Here is a 21137-nt window from a genome sequence, read left to right as displayed (position 1 = left end):
ATGTCTGCTTGTTGTCTGCTCATTGTTTTTTTGTCTTCTTCAGGAGGCACCAGAAACCGAAACGGGGACTCCCCATGTGGGAGGCAGGCGCCCAACTGCCTGAGCCCCATGTAGGTTCCCCCATAATATTTTCATGCCTTGTAGTTTCTAAATATTTTCTAATTCCCTCTTCTGAAATTAGAAAATATTTAGAACTAAATAAACTAGTGCTTTGTTTATGTAATTACCAAGCACAATTTTTCCTAATTATCTTGTTATTGATTTCTGACTTATTCACATTATGTTCAGAGTATAGGGCCTGTGTGATGCCAATCTTTGGACATTAATGGCGATTTGATTTTCACGTAGTGTGTGGTCCATTTTTAGACATTCCATAGACACTTGCAAACACTTTATATTCTACAGTTGTTGGATGGTGGGTTCTATACATGTTCATTAAATCAAGATTGTAAATAGCATTGTCCAAATCTTTTATATCTTTATTGGTTTTCTGATGCTTGTTCTATCAATCACAGAGATGCATGTTGAGACAGCTCATGAGATAGTGGACTTGTCTAAATTTCTTGTAATTTTGTCCATTTTAACACATTTTTGGAACAATGTTATCTCTTTTTTAGGTATGGGCCAGGGACTGAACCTGGGACCCTGTGTGTGGAAAGCCTGCATTCAAACACTGAGCTACACTGGCTCCCCTGTTATTATCTTTATAAAAGTTTAGAATGTTATATCTTACTGGAAAATGGAATATTTTATAATTATATAGTTATCTTGCTTATATCTAATTTTTTTGGGGGGGAAATACTAGGGATTGAGCCTAGGACCTTGTACATGGGAAGCAGGTGCTCAACCATTGAACTACATGTGCTCCCCAATGAGAGTTGTTTTTTGTTTGTTTGTTTGTTTTAAGGTACTGGGCTGGGGATTGAACCCTGGACCTCACATGTGGGAAGCTCAACCACTGAGCCACAAACTGATTTTCTATTCCTAACAATGAAATAGTTGTTGAGTTGGTTCCTTTGTCTGTCAGCTTCTTGTTTGTCTTTTTGTTTTTAGGAGGCACCAGAAACTGAACCTGGAACCTCCCATGTGGTAAGCAGTTGCTTAACAGCTTGAGGCACATCTACTCCCTGTTTGTTTGTTTTTTAGGAGATACCAGGGATTGAACTCAGGACCTCGTACGTGGGAAGTAGGTGCTTAAGCACTTAAGCTGCATCTGCTCCCCTCTAATAATGTTTTTCCTTAAAATATATTGTCTGATGTTAATATAGTTATACCAGCTTTCTTTTATTTAGTATTTTCCTAGTATTTTTCTACGCATTCAAACTTTTGGTAAATTTATGCTTTTATAGGTCTCTTATAAAGAGCAAGTAGTTGGATTTTGTTTACCCAGCCTGACAATCTTTTTATCTTTAAAATGCAATTTTTGAAATTTTTAAATTTAGTGTAATTACTGATTTATTTCTGCCATCTTATTTTGCTTTTTTTCCCCCTCTGCCTAGTTTATTTTTCCTTTTGGATTGCATTTTCTCCTCATTCTCTTTTTCTCTCCAACATTTGGATGCTATATACTGGATTTCTATTATGTTAGAAAATACTGAATATTACTTAATATTTAATATATTGTATTCTGTGGTTTTACTTTCATGTTTCTGAGTATGCATTTCTTATTTACTTTTCACAGTTGGAATTGATTTTTCTTCTTGAATCTGTGGGTTGGGATGCTTTGTCATTTATAGAAAGTAATTCATATTTCTTCAAATATTGCCTCTCCCCACTCTTTTTTCCCCCTTCCCCTCTAGAACTATAATTAAATGTATGAAAGGCCATCTTGGCCAATCTTCCATGTCGTTTTAACTTCTGTTCCATATTTTCCATATCTTTGCCTCTATGGGCTACATTTTGGCTAAGTTCTTATTTACCTTCTAGAACCATAATCATCCCTTCATCTGTACCTAATCTGCTGTTAAACCCATCTACTGAGTTTTAAATTTCAGTTATGCTTTTCATGTCTATAAGTTGTTTGCTCTCCCCCCCCCCCAAATCTGCTTGCTCTTTTGCCATATTTTCAAGGACACTTTTTTATTTATTAAATTATATTAAACACAGGTATTTGATAGAATAGGTCTGATAATTCCAACATCTAAAGTTTTGCTGGGTCTGAATCTTCTATCTGTTGTTCTGGCTGGTTCTCACTTATACTGCCTTGTTTACTTGTATATTTAGTGAATTATTTTATTTGAGTGTATTCATTTTCTTTAGAACATTACTTGTGGCAATTCTTTGAGGCCAAGGATGAAGGCAAATTTCTGAGTACCACTGGAAAGGATTTACACTTCCTCCTGCAGCTGCCCGGCGGCATGACAAGTCAGATCATTTTTAATGTAATTATTGGTTCTAGGATTTTTTTTTTCTTTGGAGGTTGGGGGTGTGTGGCACCTGGTCATGTGAATTAAGGCTGAAAACCTATATAAGTTATAGGCTTATGGTTACAAACTCTCAGGATCAGAATCAGGATCCAAGAAAGACAATTTTCCCTGCAGTCCTATGGGGATAGGAGAGCTTATATATAGTTCACATTTTTTACAGAGAATGTAGCCCTGCAGAGTCCACATTTTGGGTGAGTCTCCTGTTAGGCTTCCCTCTTGGGTGAGAACTAGGCCCTATCTTCTTTCCTGCTAGTCCCAAGGGGCTATAAAAACTGATACTTAGATTTACCTGCTTTTGTATATATCCTTGAGTCCAAATTTGGCTTCAGTGCTCTCTAGGTCCCCACTTTAATGCCTGAGCATTCCTTACTTTTTGTTCAGCTCACATATAAAAGTTATTTTACCCAGCATTTTTAGTTATTTTCAGCAATTTATCCTTTTTAGAATTCAACAACCTTCCACTTCTGTTATTTTTAATAAACTTCATTGCTTTTTTCTATTTATAAAAGTAATACAAGGGAAGTGGATGTGGCTCAAGTGGTAAGTCCTCTGCCTACCATATGGGAGGACCCAGGTTTGATCCCTGGGGCCTCCTGGTGAAAAAAGAAGAGGAGAAAGTGTGCCTGCATGGCGAGCCAATGCCCACATGGCAAGCCAAGTGCCTGTGCGGTGAGCCAAGTTCCCGCGCAGCAAGCTGAGTGCTCATGTGATGAACCAAGTGCCCGCATGGTGAGCCAGTGCCCGTGTGGTGAGCCAGTGCCTGTGCAAGTGAGTCACACAGCAAGATGATAACACAACAAAAGAGAGACTAAGGGGAAAGTCAAGGTGAAGCACAGCAGAGACCAGGAACTGAGGCGGTACAATTGATCGGAACCTCTCTCCACATCAGAGGTCCTCAGGCTCAAATCCCGGTGAGTCCTAGAGGAGAAAGACGAGAAGAGAAGACAAAAAAAAGAAATAGATAAAGAAGATAACACAGCAAATAGACACAGACAGCAAAAACAGCAGGGCAGGGGAGGGGAGGGAAAGAGGAAAAAAAAAGTAATACAAGAGAAGTGGATGTGGCTCAAGTGATTGAGCTCCTGCCTACCACATGGGAGGTCCCTGGTTTGATTCATGGTGCTTCTTAAAGAAGAGAGCAAACTGATGCAACAAGATAATGCAACAAGAGACACAGGGAGGAAAAAACATAATGAGAGACACAATAAAAGCAGGGAGGGGAGGTGGCTCAAGTGATTAGGCACCTCCCTCCCAGATCGGAGGTCCCAGGTTTGGCTCCCGGTGCCTCCTAAAGAAACAAGGAATATGAACAGACATAGCAAGTGCAAAATATTGAGGGGGTGGGGAGAAATAAGTAAGTAAAATAAACCTTAAAAAACAAAGTAATACAAGTTTGTTGTAGAAAATATAGAAAGTAAAATAGAGCAAAAAGGAGAAAATAGAAATTATCTTCAATCTCTATCATTGAGATAAACACTGTTAACCATTTTTATGTATGTTTCTTTTTGACTTTTCCTGAAAAAATATAGGCTTATATTTCTATTTGTAGTTTTATTTATACTTGTGGTAGCCTTGTTGGAAGATATATTGGAAGACAAGACAGGGGCTGAGAAAAATTGTTAGCTTAAAACATGTCACATTGTTTTCAAGGATGTCCTGGACTTGGGGGGTAGTCTTGATCAGGGGATCTTTGTATCATGATTTGGATGGAGAGGGAAACATGAGGGGCTGTGCTGCAATCACATCAGTGCTCTTTCAGGATGTGACCCCAGACTCTTATGGGGTAGTTGGATGTTTCCACAATTGCTGAAGACATCCATTAGTATTGAGCAGAGATGCCATGTGTAGGTCTCTGCAGTTGGGTTCAGAAGAACAGGTGGCAGGCTGCTCCTCAGTGGAGGGGTGGACTGTTACTTGAGCATGACTTGAGACTTCTGGAGTAAGCTAATTTCAAGGCCATGGACCTGTAAAAGTGTGGGTCTCAGATCCTCGAAATCAGCCTCTTCCACTCATGTTCTGCCTCCTAGTTGCTAGATACCTGCTCAAGCCTATGCCATTGGCTAGGGCTGTTCCAGCTCAGTGGAGCACCTTTGCACCAGTGGAATGCACTTGGTACTTGAGTTTTGTTTGTATGGGGCTGTAAGATAAGTCAGTGAGTATTTCCAATGTAGCTAATATATTTTTAATACAGAAAAGAGATCATATAATGTTTGCTTTATAATATGTTTTTGTCTCTTAGCAAAATATCATGAGCATCTTCTCCGGCCACCTGAAAGCTCTCCTTCCATCATGTATCCACTTGCCACCCACCTCCTGCCACCCATCTCCTGGTTTCTATTGGCACCCACAAACATGTCTGATCTTGGGAGGAGATGTGGCTCAAGCAGTTGGGCACTCCAGCCTCCCACCAGGGAGGTACTGGGTTGGGTTCCTGATGCCTCCTAAAAAAGATGAACAGACAATGAGCAGAGACAACAAACACAGGCAATGAACAGACACAATGAGCAGACACAGTGGGCAGACAGATGAGGAAGCCTTCTCAAGGGGGGAAAAGACATGTTTGATCTCTAACATTCTTTAAATAAAACAAAAAAACACTAGCCAACCAAAACTCTCCCTTGAAACTAGATGTGCCCTCTACCTAGTACCTCTCTTCTTCTCTCTACAGGAAATTCCTCAAATCACTGAATTTGCTTCCTCACTTCTTGTTTACACTCTACCCCATACAATCTGGCTTTTTCTGCCATGATTGCATGGACAGAGCTCTCCCAAGATCCTCCTTGTCTTTCTAACTTTCAAACCCAATGGCTGCTTCAGGTCCTTACAGTGTATGCCATTGGACAACGGGGATCCCTTTTCCCTTCTGCCTACTTGAAATTGTCTCTTTCCTTAGGGTATTTTTTTTTTAAGATTTATTTTTCATTTATTTCTCTCCCCTCCCCCCCCAGTTGTCTGCTCTCTGTGTCCATTCACTGTGTGTTCTTCTGTGACCTCTTCTATCCTTATCAGCGGCACCAGGAATCTGTGTTTCTTTTTGTTGCGTCATCTTGTTGTGTCAGCTCTCCGTGTGTGCAGCGCCATTCCTGGGCAGGCTGCACTTTCTTTCGCGCTGGGCGGCTCTCCTTACGGGGTGCACTCCTTGCACGTGGGGCTCCCCTACGCGGGGGACACCCCTGCGAGGCGCATCAGCACTGCGCATGGGCCAGCTCCACACGGGTCAAGGAGGCCCGGGGTTTGAACCGCGGACCTCCCATGTGGTAGACGGACGCCCCAACCACTGGGCCAAGTCCGTTTCCCTAATTTCCCTTCTGATGTCCTACCCACCACCCAAGCACATCAGCATGGTCCTGTGCAGGGCTAGCTGGAACTCCAGGAGTAATCCCAAAGTGAACACCAACGTGAATAAGGACACGGATAATTTTTATTAGTTTCTCAAATGTAGATAAAGTCGCTAAAACATGACTCTCTCTATTCCCTTCTGACAAAAGCTATGGACACTTTCTCAGGTTTCTAGTCTACTGTGAATACAGAGCCCAATGGTGGGTACATGTTAAATGCAAGCTAGTATGTGTGATAACCACACGTTTTCACTGTAACTGGCTCCCAGTTACACAAACATTAGACTATACTTTAAAAGCAAAATGACATTTTCTAACTTACATGATCTTAGGCCTTGAGAGCATCCCCTCCGCGAGCATGTCCCCCTCCTCACAGGCTGGGGCATATCTGCTTTCAAGAGGGCTCAGAGGTAACATTTAGAGTACTGCATTACTGACTCAACTTTGATGTGTACCAAATTTTGGTGCACGACAATGAGCACTAAAACCCCTCCTAATTCATTCATAATGAGAGCTATTGAGACCTAGACCAAAATCCTGCAGGGGATTAAGATTTTCATCAACAGTTGTTTATCTTCTGGTGTCATCAAGCCTTTGACTTCACTAAGTGTTTCAAAGTATTAACCATAAACCTACCATCAAATTCCTCAATAAAACATTTTTATAAAGTAAGTGAGCAACAGTAACTTGCAACTGCTTTATGGCAGGAGTCTCCGGTGCAGAAAGAGAAACATTTTACAAACCTGGAACTCACATATGTGCTCCTGCTGGTTCCTGAGCAGAGCCACACCCCACCCCACCTCGGTGATTCAGAACGCCCCTCCCAGCCGGGCTCCAGCTCCAGGCATCTTTCCATAGCAGCAGTTACGACAACCAAAATGTGATGAAGACAGAGAATAAAGCTGGAACCTGCTCTGCAAAAGATGTGGCCCCTTGACAAACTATTACATCGAGCCATATAAAATTACCATTTTTTGTAGATCAAAACTGACTGAATATCTGCCAGTTCACATGATTCAACCCTGCCAGGCAGCCCCACCTAAGGAGGGCTGGGCAAGGCACCAGGAGCTCCTCCAGGAACGCAGAGAACTACAGGTTTGTTTTGTTTTTCTCACAGTTTAGTCCCTTTCCTGAATGGAGCATTCTCTCCATTACCAACTGGAGGCTCCTTTTATCCTCCACCCAGGAGTCTCCATTCAACCAAAAGGCACCAAGCCTAGTCAGGTTCCTGGCCCCTACTGTACCGACACCTGATACTGAGTTTGTCTGCCTTCTAACAAGGGTGACCTAAGCATGCCAGGAGTGAGGGCGGGCACAGCCCCGTTCCGCGGTCGCTGGCCCATCTGAGCTCCTGCCCTGCTGGCATTGGCGGAAGCTGTTTCTCGGGTTCCAAAGCTTCACTTCCTACACTTTGTTACAGCCTAAAATTCCCTCTGATTTTGTAAGCTTCCTGCTTGCCCCCATACAGGACACAATTTATCTTTATGGGAGGCTCACACCCGCATTTCTGACATCTTGTTTTTTCAATGCAGACACCCTGCAGTTGCCAAACATCTAAGAATGTTTGTATGCCACTTAGAGGCCTCTCTCTCCTTATGTTTGCAGGAATAGAAGAAAAAGGAAAGCAAACCTGCCCTGTCTGAGTACAAGCATTCCAAGCGTGGAAACGCCCTGCCTCGAGGCCTGGCGCTGCCATGCTGACTGCTCACGGAGGCCACCGTCACCATCTCCCTGCCCACCAAGCCACACGCACTGCAGGTCGGGGCAGAGCTCCACCAAGGGCAGAGGGGCTGCCAGCACCCGAGACCTGCGGCTACTTCACCCACCTGCCCTGCAAGAACCCCTTGGAAATTATGCACTTATAATCTCCAAGTATATGCACCCATCTGAGTGACAAATGAATTGGGACTATTTGGAAGTAACCATATCTCAAAACCTCTGAGAAAAAACAAGTTCATATGTATTTTGTTGGCTATTTATCATTAGAGTAAAACCTAGAATAACCCAAAGATTATTAGAGATAGAGTTCTCATCCAGCATCATTGAACATGTTTCTAAAATGTATGAATCCAGTCAACTCATAAGAAAAGTTATTTCCTCCGTAATAAAAAAGAAATGAATGCTAAAGCAAACTTTTGTTTTTGTTTCGTTTTTTAAAGATTTATTTATTTTTTTATTTATTTCTTTTTCCTTACCCCCAACCCTCACCCCAGTTGTCTGTTTTCTGTGTCTATTTGCTGCGTCTTCTTCTTTGTCAGCTTCTGTGCTTCTGTTGTTGTCAGCGGCTCCGGGATCTGTTTCTTTTCATTGTGTCATCTTGTGTCAGCTCTCTGTGTGTGCAGCACCATTCTTGGGCAGGCTGCACTTTCTTTCATGCTGGGCGGCTCTCCTTATGGGGTGCACTCCTTGCGCATGGGGCTCCCCTATGCGGGGGACACCCCTGTGTGGCAGGGCACTCCTTGCGCACATAAGTACTGTGCATGGGCCAGCTCCACACGGGTCAAGGATGCCCGGGGTTTGAACCGCAGACCTCCCATGTGGCAGACGGATGCCCTAACCACTGGGCCAAGACTGCTTCCCCTAAAGCAAACTTTTGGTATGCATTTTACATGCACTACTTAAGCAAACCATTGAAAAATGGCAACACCCAATCAAGTGTAATCCTACTTCTGAAGATTAATTGTAAGTAAAATGAAGACTATGGCAATAACGGTAAATGTTCATAACCTATTGAGCTTAAGAAACAGAACGGGGATGTGGATTTGGCTCAACTGATAGGGCATCCACCTACCATATGGGAGGCCCAGGGTTCAAACCCATGGGTCTCCTGACCCATGTGATGAGCTGGCCCATGCTCAGTGTTGATGCATACAAGGAGTGCGTGCCATGCAAGGAGTGTGCCCTGTAAGGAGAGCTGCCCCGTGTGAAAAAAGTGCAGCCTGCCCAGGAGTGGTGCCACCACATGGAGAGCTGACGTAGCAAGATGATGCAACAAAAAGAGACACAGATTCCTGGTGCCCTGACAAAAAGAACACACAATGAATGGACATAGTGAGCAGACAACTGAGGTGGGAGGAAGGAGAGAGAAAAAAATAAAAAATAAATCTTTAAAAAACCAACCAAACAAACAAAAGAGACACAGATTCCCAGTGCTGCTGACAGTAATACAAGCAGACACAGAACAGACAGCTAATGGACATGGGGAGCAGACAACCGGGGGGGTGGGGGGTGGGGGGGAGCGGGGGGAGAGAAAGAAATAAAAAATAAATCTTTAAAAAAAAAAAAAGAAACAGAACATATATTTTTTCTCTCTATGTTCAGCAAAGGTTAAAAACAACTGTAATAGCACCCACCCAATGCAGTCATCCTTTCTTAAGGGAGAGTGAGTCATCAGTTTTGATTGTAGCTTCCTCCAGTTTGTAGAGTTGAGGCAAGAGAGGAGCTGCCATTGCCAGGAGCAAAAATACTGCAGTAAGCCTCCCTTACCTGCTGCCAAGGGAGGGGTGGCAGCGAGGAAATGTGGTCTTGCTGTGATATGCACATGGTGATGCCTGCTCACAGTAAAAAACTATAGACCCATGGGCTATAATAGACAGCTTCACACACCCATCTTTCATACATGCAGGACCATTTATCTAGAAGATAAATTTCTAGGGCAGGACAATGGATACGTAAGTTTTAAAAATCGACAGAAATTGCCTAATTACCCTCCAAAAAGATTACATCAAATTTATACTTCCACCTTGTTACTATCCATCTTCCACGTCACAGCCATACATCCCTCCTTATCAGCTCAGACCCCATGGTCCATTGTTTAATCCCCCCTTGCCCACAGACTTATTTCCTTTGCCTCTCTTCTTCTCTGCTGCACTCATCTGGCAAAAGCTCAGCCCCTATTAAACACAGTTCTCCACCTACTCCAACCTGGTGCGCAAGTAGCTGAACATGGATCAATGAAACACAAATCTTCACTCTACATGTAGGACCATAAATCTCCAGTGGGCACTGAGCACTACCCAGCAACTGACTACATTATCCTAGTTAGGTCACTATCCTGTTCTCCTGGGTGGCTATTCCAGACCTTCTCCTGTCTTCCCAGATTTCCAACACTATTCCCTCTGGCCCCCACTCCTTTTCAATTGATAACTTCAGTGAAAAAACAGAAGCAATCAGAAATGAATTACCTCTTTTTTTCCAGGACAAATATACTAATCTATCTGCAGCTATATTCATATATTCTGCCTTTTTTCATCTTACAAAGAACATACCATCCCCTGCTTTTCAAACCTAGGTTGACTGCAGATGAGGCTTAGGAAGTGCAGAGCAGTCTCTCTCTCTCTCTCTCTCTCTCTCTCTCTCTCTCTCTCTCTCTCTCCATTTCTATGGATAGAATTTCTCTTGATCTGAGACCTAACAAGACAAGTTATCTGTCCTTTCCTTACCAGTATCCCATGATGTGGCATAGGAAAACCAATATATAAAGATACTTCAAGGAAAGAAAATTACAGACCAATCTCTCTAATGAACATAGATACAAAAATTCACAACAAAAGTACCTGCAAATAGAATCCAACAGCATATCAAAAGACACATATCATGACCAAGGGGGATTTATTCCTGGTATGCAAGGATGGTTCAACATAAGCAAATCAGTCAACATAGTATACTATATTAACAAATTGAAGGAAAAAGCCACATGATAATCTTGATCAAGGCAGAAAAGGCATTCGACAAAATCCAGCACCCTTTTTTGATAAAAACACTTCAAAAGATAGAAATAGTAGAAAATTCCTCAATATGATAAAAGGTATATATGAAAAATCCACAGCCAACATTGTACTCAATGGAAAAGGTTGAAAACTTTCCCTCTAACATTGGGAACAGGGCAAGGATGCTCAATGTCACCATTGTTATTCAATATTGTACTACAAGTTCAGCTAGGGCAAGTGGATAAGAAAAAAATTAAAGGAATCCAAATAGGAAAAGAGGAAGTAAAACTCCCACTATCTGAGGATGACATGATCCTGTACTCAGAAAATTCTGAAGTATCCACGACAAAGATGCTTGAACTAATAAAGGAGCTCAGCAAAGTGGTAGGATAGCAGATCAAATGCAAAAATCAGTAATGTTTTTGTACACTAGTACTGAAAAATCTGAGGAGGAAATCAGGGGGGAAATTCCATTTACAATAGCAACAAAAAGACTCAAATACTTAAGAATTAATTTAACCAAAGAAGTACAGGACCTATATGCAGAAAATGACAAAATAATGATAAAAGAAATCAATGAAGACCTAAACAACTGGAAAGACATCCCATGTTCATAGATTGAAAGACTCAATATCATGAAGATATCAATCTTACCCAAATTGATTTAAAGATTCAATGCAATACTAATCAAAATCCCAACAGCTTACTTTACAGAATTAGAACAGGCAATCACCAAATTCATTTGGAAGGGAAAATACACCCAAATAGCTAAGAGCGTTCTAAAAAAGAAGAGCAATATGGGAGGAATCTCACTGCTTGACCTTGAAACATTATAAAGCTACAGTGGTCAAAACAGCATGGTACTAGCATAAAGATAGACATCAATCAGTGGAATAGAATTGAGAATCCAGTAATAAACCCTCACCTATACAATCAACTAGATTTTGACAAACCTACCAAGTTAATGTTTAATGGGACAAAACAGTCTCTTCAACAAATGGTGCTGGGACAACTGGATATCCACAATCAAAAGAATGAAAGGATCCCCATCTCACTCCCTATACAAGAATCAACTCAAAATGGATCAGAGACCTAAGTATAAAAGACAAGACCATAAGATACTGGAAGAAAATGCAGGGAAATATCTTCATGACCTTGTAGTAAGCGGGGGTTTCTTGGACCTTACACCCAAAGCACATGCAACAAAAGAAAAAATAGATCAATGCGACCTCCTCAAAATTAAACACTTTTGCCTCTCACAGAACTTTCTCAAAGGGCAAGAAGTCAGCTAACTCAATGGGAGAAAATATTTGGAAATCACATATCCAATAAGGGTTTCATATTCAGGATTATAAAGAGATATTATAACTCAACAATAAAAAGACTAATGACCCAATTTAAAAATGGGCAAAAGACTTGAAGAGACATTTATCCAAAAAAGAACTACAAATGGCAAAAAAAAAAAACACATGAAGAAATGCTCAACATCACTAACGATTAGGGAAGGCAAATCAAAACTACAATGAGATATTTCACATCTCTCAAAATGGCCACTATTAAAAAGACAGAGAACTACAAGTGCTAGAGAGGATGTGGAGAGATAGGAACACTTATTCACTGTGTGTGGGAATGCAGAATGGTATAGCCACTGTGAAGGACTGTCTGGCAGTTCCTAAAGAAGCTGAATATAGTCTTGCCACATGACCTGCAATACCACTACTGGGTGTATACCCAGAAGAACTGAGAGCAGTGACATGGACACTGCACACCGATATTCATAGCGGCATTATTCACGATTGCCAAAAGATGGAAACAACCCAGGTGTTTATCAACAGATTAATGCATAAACAAACCATGGTGTATTCACATGATAGAATATTATGCAGCTGTTAAGAAGAAATGAAGTCATAAAGCATATGACAACATAGATGAACCTGGAGGACCTTATGTTGAGTGAAGCAAGCCAGACACAAAAAACCAAATACTGTATGATTGCATTTTTATGAACCAAATATATTGTGTAACATATTTTATGAAAAAATTATATGTAGCCAGTAAAAAATAATATTAATAACAACAACAATATTAGCAATGCCCTTTATTAGATATTGTAGCAGTTTGATATTATTGATGAATTCCAAAAAGAAATACTGGATTATGTTTGTAAACTGTTTTTTTCCTCTGGGTATATTAGAGTGTATTGGATTCAGAGGTTTTACTTTTACTTGATTAAATAATGATTAAGGTTTGATTGGGCCATGTCAGTAGGACATTACATCCCCACCCTCTTGGTGGGCTGGGACTCACAAAGAAACCTCACTGTAGGGAAGGGAGGTTGGTATCTTGAGCTGGAGCTCCGGGAAGTAAGAACACAGAAGAATTTGGTTGTGAGGAAAGAGAAGCAAGCCCGGGGAAGAGAGGAACCCAGGAAGCCTGAACCACGGCAGACATCAGCAGCCATCTTGTTCCAACACTGGCAAAAGACTTTGGTGAGGGAAGTAACTTATGCTTTATGGGTTAGTAACTGTAAGCTTCTATCCCAAATAAATAATCTTTATAAAAACCATCTAATTTCTGGTATTTTGCATCAGCATCCCTTTGGCTGACTAATACAGATACTTACTATTTTCCAGGCACTATAAATTATTTCATTTTATTCTTACCACAACCCTATAACCCTATTATTATCCCCATCTTATATTAGGTTGGTGCAAAAGGAATTGTGGTTTTGGGCTGTGAATTTTAAAACATTATAACTAGACTCAAACAGATCTTTATTAATCAAAATAGGAACCATTACAATCAACACATTTTTGCCAATGAGAAATAAGTTTGTTTATTATTGTAGCATAAAAACCTGTGCTTTGAGATTCAACGAACTCTTGGAAAGCATTTTCTGCATCCTGCTGGTTGTGGAAGCATTTTCAGTGCAAAAACTTGTCAAGATGCTTGAAGAAGTGGTGGTCCAGAGGTGTGAGGTCAGGTGAATATGGTGCATGAGGCAAAACTTCATAGCCCAATCGTTCAAATTTTAAAGCATTGGTTGTGTGGCGTGCGGTCAGGCATTGTCATGGAGAAGAGTTGGGCCCTTTCTGTTGACCATTGCTGTCTGCAGGCATTGCAGTTTTCCATGCTTCTCATTGATTTGCTGAGCATACTTGTCAGATGTAATGGTTTCACCAGGATTCAGAAAGCTGTAGTGGATCAGACTGGCAGCAGACCACCAAACAATGACCATGGACTTTATTTTTTGGTGCAAGTTTGGCTTTGGGAAGTGCTTTGGAACGTCTCAGTCCAATCACTGAGCTGATTGTCATCAGTTGTATAAAACCCACTTTGCGTCTCACATCACAATCTGATTGAGAGATGGTTCATTGTTGTTGCATAGAATTAGAGAAGACGACACTTCAAAATGACGATTGTTTTGCAAAATTTTCGGTCAGCTCACGAGGCACCCACTTAATGAACTTTTTCAACTTTCCAATTTGCTTCAAATGCTGAATGACTGTAGAATAGCTGATGTTGAGTTCTTCAGCAACTTCTCGTGTAGTTTAAGAGGATCAACTTTGATGAGTGTTCTCAATTGGTCTTTGTGAACTTCTGATGGCTGGCCACTACGCTCTTCATCTTCAAGGCTCTTGTCTCCTTTGCAAAACTTCTTGAACCACCACTACACTGTATGTTCATTAGCAGTTCCTGGCCAAATGCATTGCTGATTTTGCAAGTTGTCTCCACTGCTTTACTACCCATTTTGAACTCAAATAAGAAAATCTCTCAAATTTGATTTTTGTCTAACATCATTTCTGCAGTCTAAAATAATTACAAAATAAACAGCAAGCAATAATTCATTAGCAGAAAAACATAAAGCAAGAAATGCACATTAAAATGGTGTATAACATAACCACATTTATTTAAGAATGTATGCCAATATCAAACGGCAAATTTCAAAATGCAAAACCACAATTACTTTTGCACCAACCTAATAGATGAATTCACAGGTTTAAGGAGGTCAAGTTTTTTGCCTGAGGTAACAGAACTAGCATGTTGGTGGAACTGGGATTTTATATCCTATTATGTTGACTCCAGAGCCCCCACGAGCTAGTTCGGGACCTTTGCTCCTCATACTGTGAGGGAACCACCATCTTTCCAATTTTTCAATCTATTTGGCCCAGAAAACCAGATGTCAACCTCCTTCTCCCTCACTCCCCCACTATGTGATACCAATTTTGCTTTCTAATCATTCCTTGAGTTCAGCTCTTATTCTTTTTTCTTAATTTTCAAACTTAATTTTGCACATTTAATAATTGAAAATATAAACAATAATTAAAAATAAAAAAACAGTTGAATAAAAGCATACATTTTTCAATTAAATGTTCTGGATACATACAATTTTTTAAAAATTATACAATATATTACACAAATTTGGATCACACTAATGCAATCATACAGTATCATACAGTATTTTTCCTTTTGTGTCTGGCTTTCAGCTCTTATTCTTCATCATCCATTGCAGCTCTCTGAGTCCAGGTATGCTATAACTGGGGTACACGATGGCTGGGAATCATCAGCATGAGAGGTAGTTATGCAGGGTTACTTTGTGGCCAGAGCCCTAGGTTGGTTGCCTTTAATTACAAACAGCCCCTCCTTTATTGACCAGTGTGTCATACAAAATAAGCGTTTTCTTTCTTTTAAAGATTTATGAATCCCACCCCCAACCCCCGTTGTTTTTGTTTTCTGTGTCCATATGCTGTGCATTTTTTGTGCCTGCACATCTTTTCTTTAGGTGGCACTGGGGACCGATCCTGGGACCTTCCCGAGTGGGAGAGAGGCACTCAATCTCTTGTGCCACGCCAGCTCTCTGGTCTGCTGCGTCTCTTATTGTCTCTCCTCTGTGTCTCTTTTTGTTGCGTTATCTTGCTGTGCCAGCTCTCCACATGGGCCAGCACTCTGCATGGGCCAGCTCTCCACTTGGACCAGCTTGCCTTCACCAGGAGGCCCTCCTATTTGGTAGACGGGAACCCAGTCACTTGAGGCACATCCGCTTCTAATAAGCATTTTCTATGTATCCATACTGTGAAAAATGATGAGAAGCACCATCTAGAGTAGATTGCACCAGCCTCCCTGTTTCCCCTCACCCGACCTCCATTCACCCTCCTAACTGCAGCCAGAGGACTGGGCTACTCTGCTGTGTAAAATTTTGGGGTTAGGGCCAGTCCCTCACCACCCTCAGGATTCACCACAAATTCCTGATTGTGGTTTAACAAGGCCCCCACCGTCCTCTCTTGCCCCAACTCTCACCTCTTTGGCCCTAGCCCTGGGTTTTCCAGACATTCCACTTTGCTGTAGTTCCTTCCCCTATTCTGTGCTTATTGCTCACCTCAGCGTCTTGGCTCACATGGTTTCCTTTGCCCAATATGCTTATAAAGTGGGGGCTAAGACCAGTTTTGCTATCAGGTGAACGGGGTTTCTGTTCCTATCACTGGCTCTTGGTGACAGAGCACTTTATCTCTCTGAACCACAATTTTCTTATCTGTGAAATGAGAAAAAAATTAATACTTACCTCCGGGCTGTGGGGAAGATAAATGTGGGGACAAAGAAAACATAACGAGTTGTTGTTTTCCTTATCCTTCCATTTTGCTTCAGCAAGAAGCCTTCCCTAACCCCGTGTGGGGACACTGGCTCTATGTCTCTGTCCCTGGCTGAGCCGTCCGCCCCTCCCCCCAGGCCTGGGATCCATTCGGATCCACCTCACCAGGACCAACTCGGCCGGCCGGGCCTTGAACTTAGCCTGTCAGGGAGTGTAACCCAAACAGGACCCCGCGGCCACCTCCTAGGTGCAAAGGAGCACCCCGATCGCCCCGGAGGGAAAGGGAGCTGAAGGCTGTAGAATAAAGCGACTTCTCTGAGGGCCACAGAGATCCACTCTGGAGGAGGGGAGTGGGTGCTCGTAACCATGGAGACAGGTGCTACCCGCGCGGGTGTGCGGGGCACACGCGAAGGGAGGCAGCAGAAAGAGACCATCTAGGTGACAGAGACACAAAGAAGCCGAAACCCCTGCGCCAGGAGCGGGCGGAGGTTAGGGGAAGCGACCACGTCGGTGGACGGAGGAGAGAGGGGAGAAACGAGACCGCCCGGGCCAGGCGCCGGCGAGCAGAGCCACTTCTCCGCTCGGCTGAACCAGCGCGCGCCGGGCCGGCTCTGGGCGCCCCACGTTTCTCCGGCACCCACTGTCTGCGCAGCATCGGTGTGATGGCTCGTTCCACGCCTGTTCCTACCCTCACACGGTTTCTTCTTGCCAAAGCTGCTGGGTGGTTGCTTGCGGGAGAGGGCGGCGAGCCCAGGGCTCGACCCCTTCTCCAGATGTGGTATTTGGAGCAGGATTTAAAGACTGCGGGTTGGGGTTGGGAAGGGCGGCACCCAGCGCAATAGTCAAAGGCGTCTTCTCAGACTCTAAACGTGCAGGCACCAACCCCCGGCCCTCAAGGCCACGATCTTGTCCGCCCTTCCCGTCATCTGGATCTATCCGAGGCAGGTGAGAGTGGCTCTTCCAGGTCCACTTTTCCTGTTGATGTCACATTTCATCCTCACCTGGACACTGAGGCCTACAGAAAACCCTGCAAGGCGCCCCACTGGGCGAGCTGTTCTGATTGGCTGTCCATGTTTATTCTTTGATAAACAGAGAATTCAACACAAAGCATTAAGCACTCATAAGGGAGAGTGGAAGAGAGTAAGGTGTTTCCATCAGTCGCTTATAACCTAGCGCCGCACATCATCTAACTGTGAACTCGTGATACCAGACTGCAAAATGGGAACTCTGCTCCCTAGCGGGGACTGTCGAAGAGTTAATGATTCTGACAGCGGTTCCCAGTTTTTTGAGAAGAAAGTATCGGCCTGCGACTCCTTGGCAGGGATGTGGGGCGGGGGTCATCCTCTCAACCTGCGGGAGGCCAAGTCCCGACCCAAGTGCCGCCCCCGAAGCCTGGAAAAGCTCAAATAACGCGGATCTGTCTGCTCTCCCTGGCTGCTTGCTTAGCAATTTGCAGCACGTTTTAAAGTTTCATCCTCACAAGGACCCTGTGATGTAACCTTATAGCCCCCATTGTATAGATGGCGAGGCTGAGGCGCGAAGAGGTCTCGGAACGACCCAAGGACATCAGCCGGGAGCAGGAGAGGACAAGCCCAGGCCTCCGTCGGGTCCGAAGCCAGTGCTCTAAAGTGTAATATATCCAGGGCCTCCCTTCCCGAAAAAAAACGTCACCGCGATCCTCCTGTCCCCGCTCAGGCCCAGGGCGGTCAGTGCGCAGAGCCCGCGGACGCGATCTGGGAAAAGCTCTCCGCGAAAATATGCGGGCCCATTCCGCCCAGGGACTCCCCGCCTTCCCACCCAGTCTCTGGCACCTGCCGGTCTCTCGGCGGCAAGCAAAGGCAGAAATGGAAGCAATTTGTCTCCCGCTCCCCCAAACCCTCTCCAGCGCCCTTTCTAGAGCAGTTCGGGCCGAACTCACCAGCGCACTGTCTGGGCTGCTCCCGCCTGGCGAGACCCCCTGGCGAGACCCCGCACCCCCGGCTGGCCCCAAGGCGGCGGGGCCAGAGGGGCGGGGCGGCGGGTCCTCTCCGCGGCCGCCTCTCGGCGGCGTCCGGGATTAGGAAAGCCACGCACTGCGCCAGACCTCGCCGCGGCGCGGCGGAGAGGGACGGGACGAGAGCCCGAGCGCAACTAGGCCAGGGGGGGAGTGGGCGCGGTTCCTCCCGCCGTCCCCGACCCGGCCTGCGCCCTGCGGTCTCGTGATGGGCTGCGGCCACGGCGCGGGGATCTTGGGCGGTCCCGGTGGCCTCGGCAGTGGCACGCGGGGCAGGCAACTCTCTCCCCTCCCCGCATTCTAGCTCGTTCCCCCAGCTCCCCGCTCCCCGGCGAGCCCTGCCTGGTGGGCAGCTCTTTTAGCGCGAGGGGTAATTAAAGAAAACAAAGCCTTTCTAGGGCAAACTTCTTTTTTCATTCGAAATTAAAGAATCTGATGTCTATGGGGTGGGTGGTTGCTACAGCTAGAATGACCCAGGTTCTTGAGTGGAGGAAGGTCGGGGAGGAGAGGCGCCGCGGCAGGTCACCGCGCTGCTGGGCGAGCAGTGGTGGGGAAGAGGCAGGCTCTGTTTCTCCCGAGAGCGCTGCTTCCTCGGGGCCGCCGCCAGCCGCCGCCGCGGCGCCTCGCCCCTGGCCGCAGCCCGGCGCGGTGAGTGCGCTCTTGCCCCTTTCGGCCTCGGCAGGTGGCGGCCGGGGCCTGGCGCAGGGCTTCTCGGTGGCCGGGCTGGAGGGGGCCGGAGCCCAGGAGCCCTGCTCTCTTCTCCGCGGGGTATCAGCGGGGGTTCCCCAGCGGCACGTGAGGACACCGCACCGGAACCCGCACCCCCCCACCCCTCTGCAGGCGGAGCCTTCTCACCCGCGCGCTCGAGGGCGGTGGCGGCGGCCAGCGGGTCTCCGCGCCCAGCTGGGTCTCCACCCCGCCCTCGGCGTGGCGCTGCGGCCGGCGGGGTGCAGCTCGGCCCGTGCAGCTCGGCCCCAGCCCGGGAGCGTTCCGCTGTGCCTCTCGGGTATGGAGGAGACCCTCTCTCCCCCTCTTCCCTATCAGATATCTTTTCGGTAGGTCCTATGTAGAATCCCTTCACCTGTGTCCTTCACGTTTCACAGAAACCCTATGTGAAAGAAATCAGCTTTGAGATATAATTTAATGCAACAAATATCAGAAATGCTATGGATATAGTTCATGACTTGCGGCAAATGAAAACACGGAGCTAATCACTACCCCAGTCAAGATGGAGAACATTTCCTTCAACCCAAAAAGTTCTCTCTTAGGTCTTTGCAATCTCCATCCCTGCCCGGCCCCCACGCCCCCCACCACGCTGGCCCCAGACAGCCACATCTCTGATTTCTGTTATTCCATTTGGTCTTTCCTAGAATTTCGTATGTATAGAATTATACAATGTGTGGGCTTCTGTCATTTAGCGCACTTTGAGATCCATTCATATTGCATCAGTCGTTCCTTATCCTGGTGACCAGCATTCCACTGTTAAACCATTTGAACTTTGGTGGAGGACTGGGGGCTCAGCGGGGCTGGAGGAGGGGCACCCTTTCAGGACCCCAGAAGAGGACCTGAGGGCTGTTGTCGGACATGTGGGTTGTTTGCAGTTTGAGGGCATGGTGCACAAAGCTGCCATGAACCTTCTTATAGAAGTCTTTGTGGAGATGTATGTTTTTATTTCTCCTGAGTTAAAATACCCAGTAGGTGAATGACTGGTTTGTACGGTGAGTGTGCATTAAAGTGTTTTTTGTATGTTTGTTTTTATTAGAGAAGTTGTGGGTTTATAGAACAATCATGAATAACATGCAAAAATCCCATATACCACCCTATTATTAACATCCTACATTGGCGTGGTACATTTGTTATGATTGGTGAGAGGACTTCCTTATTTATTTATTTATTTTTTGTAATTTTACTATTAACTATTGGTCATGATTTAACTTAGGGCTGTTTGTGTTGTGCAGTTCTGTGGATTTTTTGTTTAATTTTTATTCTATTACCATATATACAACCTAACATTTCCCCTTTTAATGACGTTTAGATATCTGTTTCAGTGCTGTTAATTACATTCACAATGTTGTGCTACCTTCACCACTATCCATTGCCAAAACATTTCCCTTATTCCATATAGGAAGACTGTACATTAAGCCTAAGTTTCCAACCCTTGGTAACCTATATTCTAGATTCTGACTCTATGAGTTTGCTTATTCTAATTTCATATCAGTGAGATCATACAATATTTGTCCTTTTGTGTCTTGCTTATTTCACTCAACATAATGTCTTCAAGGTTCGTCATGTTGTTGCATGTGTCAGAACTTCATTCCTTTTATCGCTGAATAATATTCCATTGTATGTATATACCACATTTTGTTTATTCATCAGTTGATGGACATGTGGGTTGCTTCCATCTTTTGGCAATTGTGAATAATGCACTGTGAATGTTGGTGTGCAAATATCTTTTTGAGTCCCTACTTTCAAAACTTTTGGGTATATACCTAGAAGTGGAATTTCCGGGTGATATAGTAATTGTATACTTAACTTTCTGAGGAACTGCCCAACTGTCTTTCACAACAGCTGCACCATTTTACGTTGCTACCAGCAATGAATGCGTATTTCTGTTTCTCCACATCCACTAAAATACTTGTAATTTTCCATTTTAAAAAATATTAGCCATTCTATAGGGTTGTGAAATGGTATTTCATGGTGTTTTTGTTTTTGTTTTAAGACGTATTTTATTTATTTCTCCCCACCCCTTGTTGTTTGCATTTGCTGTGTCTGTTGTATGCTCATCTTCCTTTTTTTAAGGAGACACCAGGAACAGAACCTGGATCACCCATGTAGGAGAGAGGCTCCTAATTGCTTGAGTCACCTCCTCTCTCTGCTTTTCTTTTTTATTTTATTTTATTTTATTTTTAATTATTTATTTATTATTATTATTTTTTTAAATTACATTAAAAAAAATATGAGGTCCCATTCAACCCCACCGCCCTCGCCCCCCACTCCCCCCACAGCAACACTCTCTCCCATCATCATGACACATCCATTGCACCTGGTAAGTTCATCTCTGAGCATCACTGCACCCCATAGTCA

The 21137-nt window shown here is 44.3% G+C and overlaps 1 protein-coding gene across 4 annotated transcripts in view; it reads right to left on the bottom strand.

Moving 5' to 3' along the window:
• PIGZ (phosphatidylinositol glycan anchor biosynthesis class Z) overlaps positions 1–18804 on the bottom strand; it is a 62361-nt gene extending 43557 nt beyond the window's left edge. The window contains exon 1 of one of the 4 annotated variants that reach the window (XM_071214705.1): positions 17979–18804. The gene's annotated coding sequence lies outside the window, so the exon portion shown is untranslated. The remainder of the gene's footprint in view (positions 1–17978) is intronic. The other 3 variants (XM_071214708.1, XM_071214704.1, XM_071214707.1) reach the window with 3 other exon arrangements.
• Between the last annotated feature and the right edge of the window lie 2333 nt (positions 18805–21137).

Source organism: Dasypus novemcinctus, chromosome 4 (assembly GCF_030445035.2).
Source record: "Dasypus novemcinctus isolate mDasNov1 chromosome 4, mDasNov1.1.hap2, whole genome shotgun sequence".
Lineage (NCBI taxonomy): Eukaryota > Metazoa > Chordata > Mammalia > Cingulata > Dasypodidae > Dasypus > Dasypus novemcinctus.
This window is presented reverse-complemented; position numbering and strand designations above follow the sequence as displayed.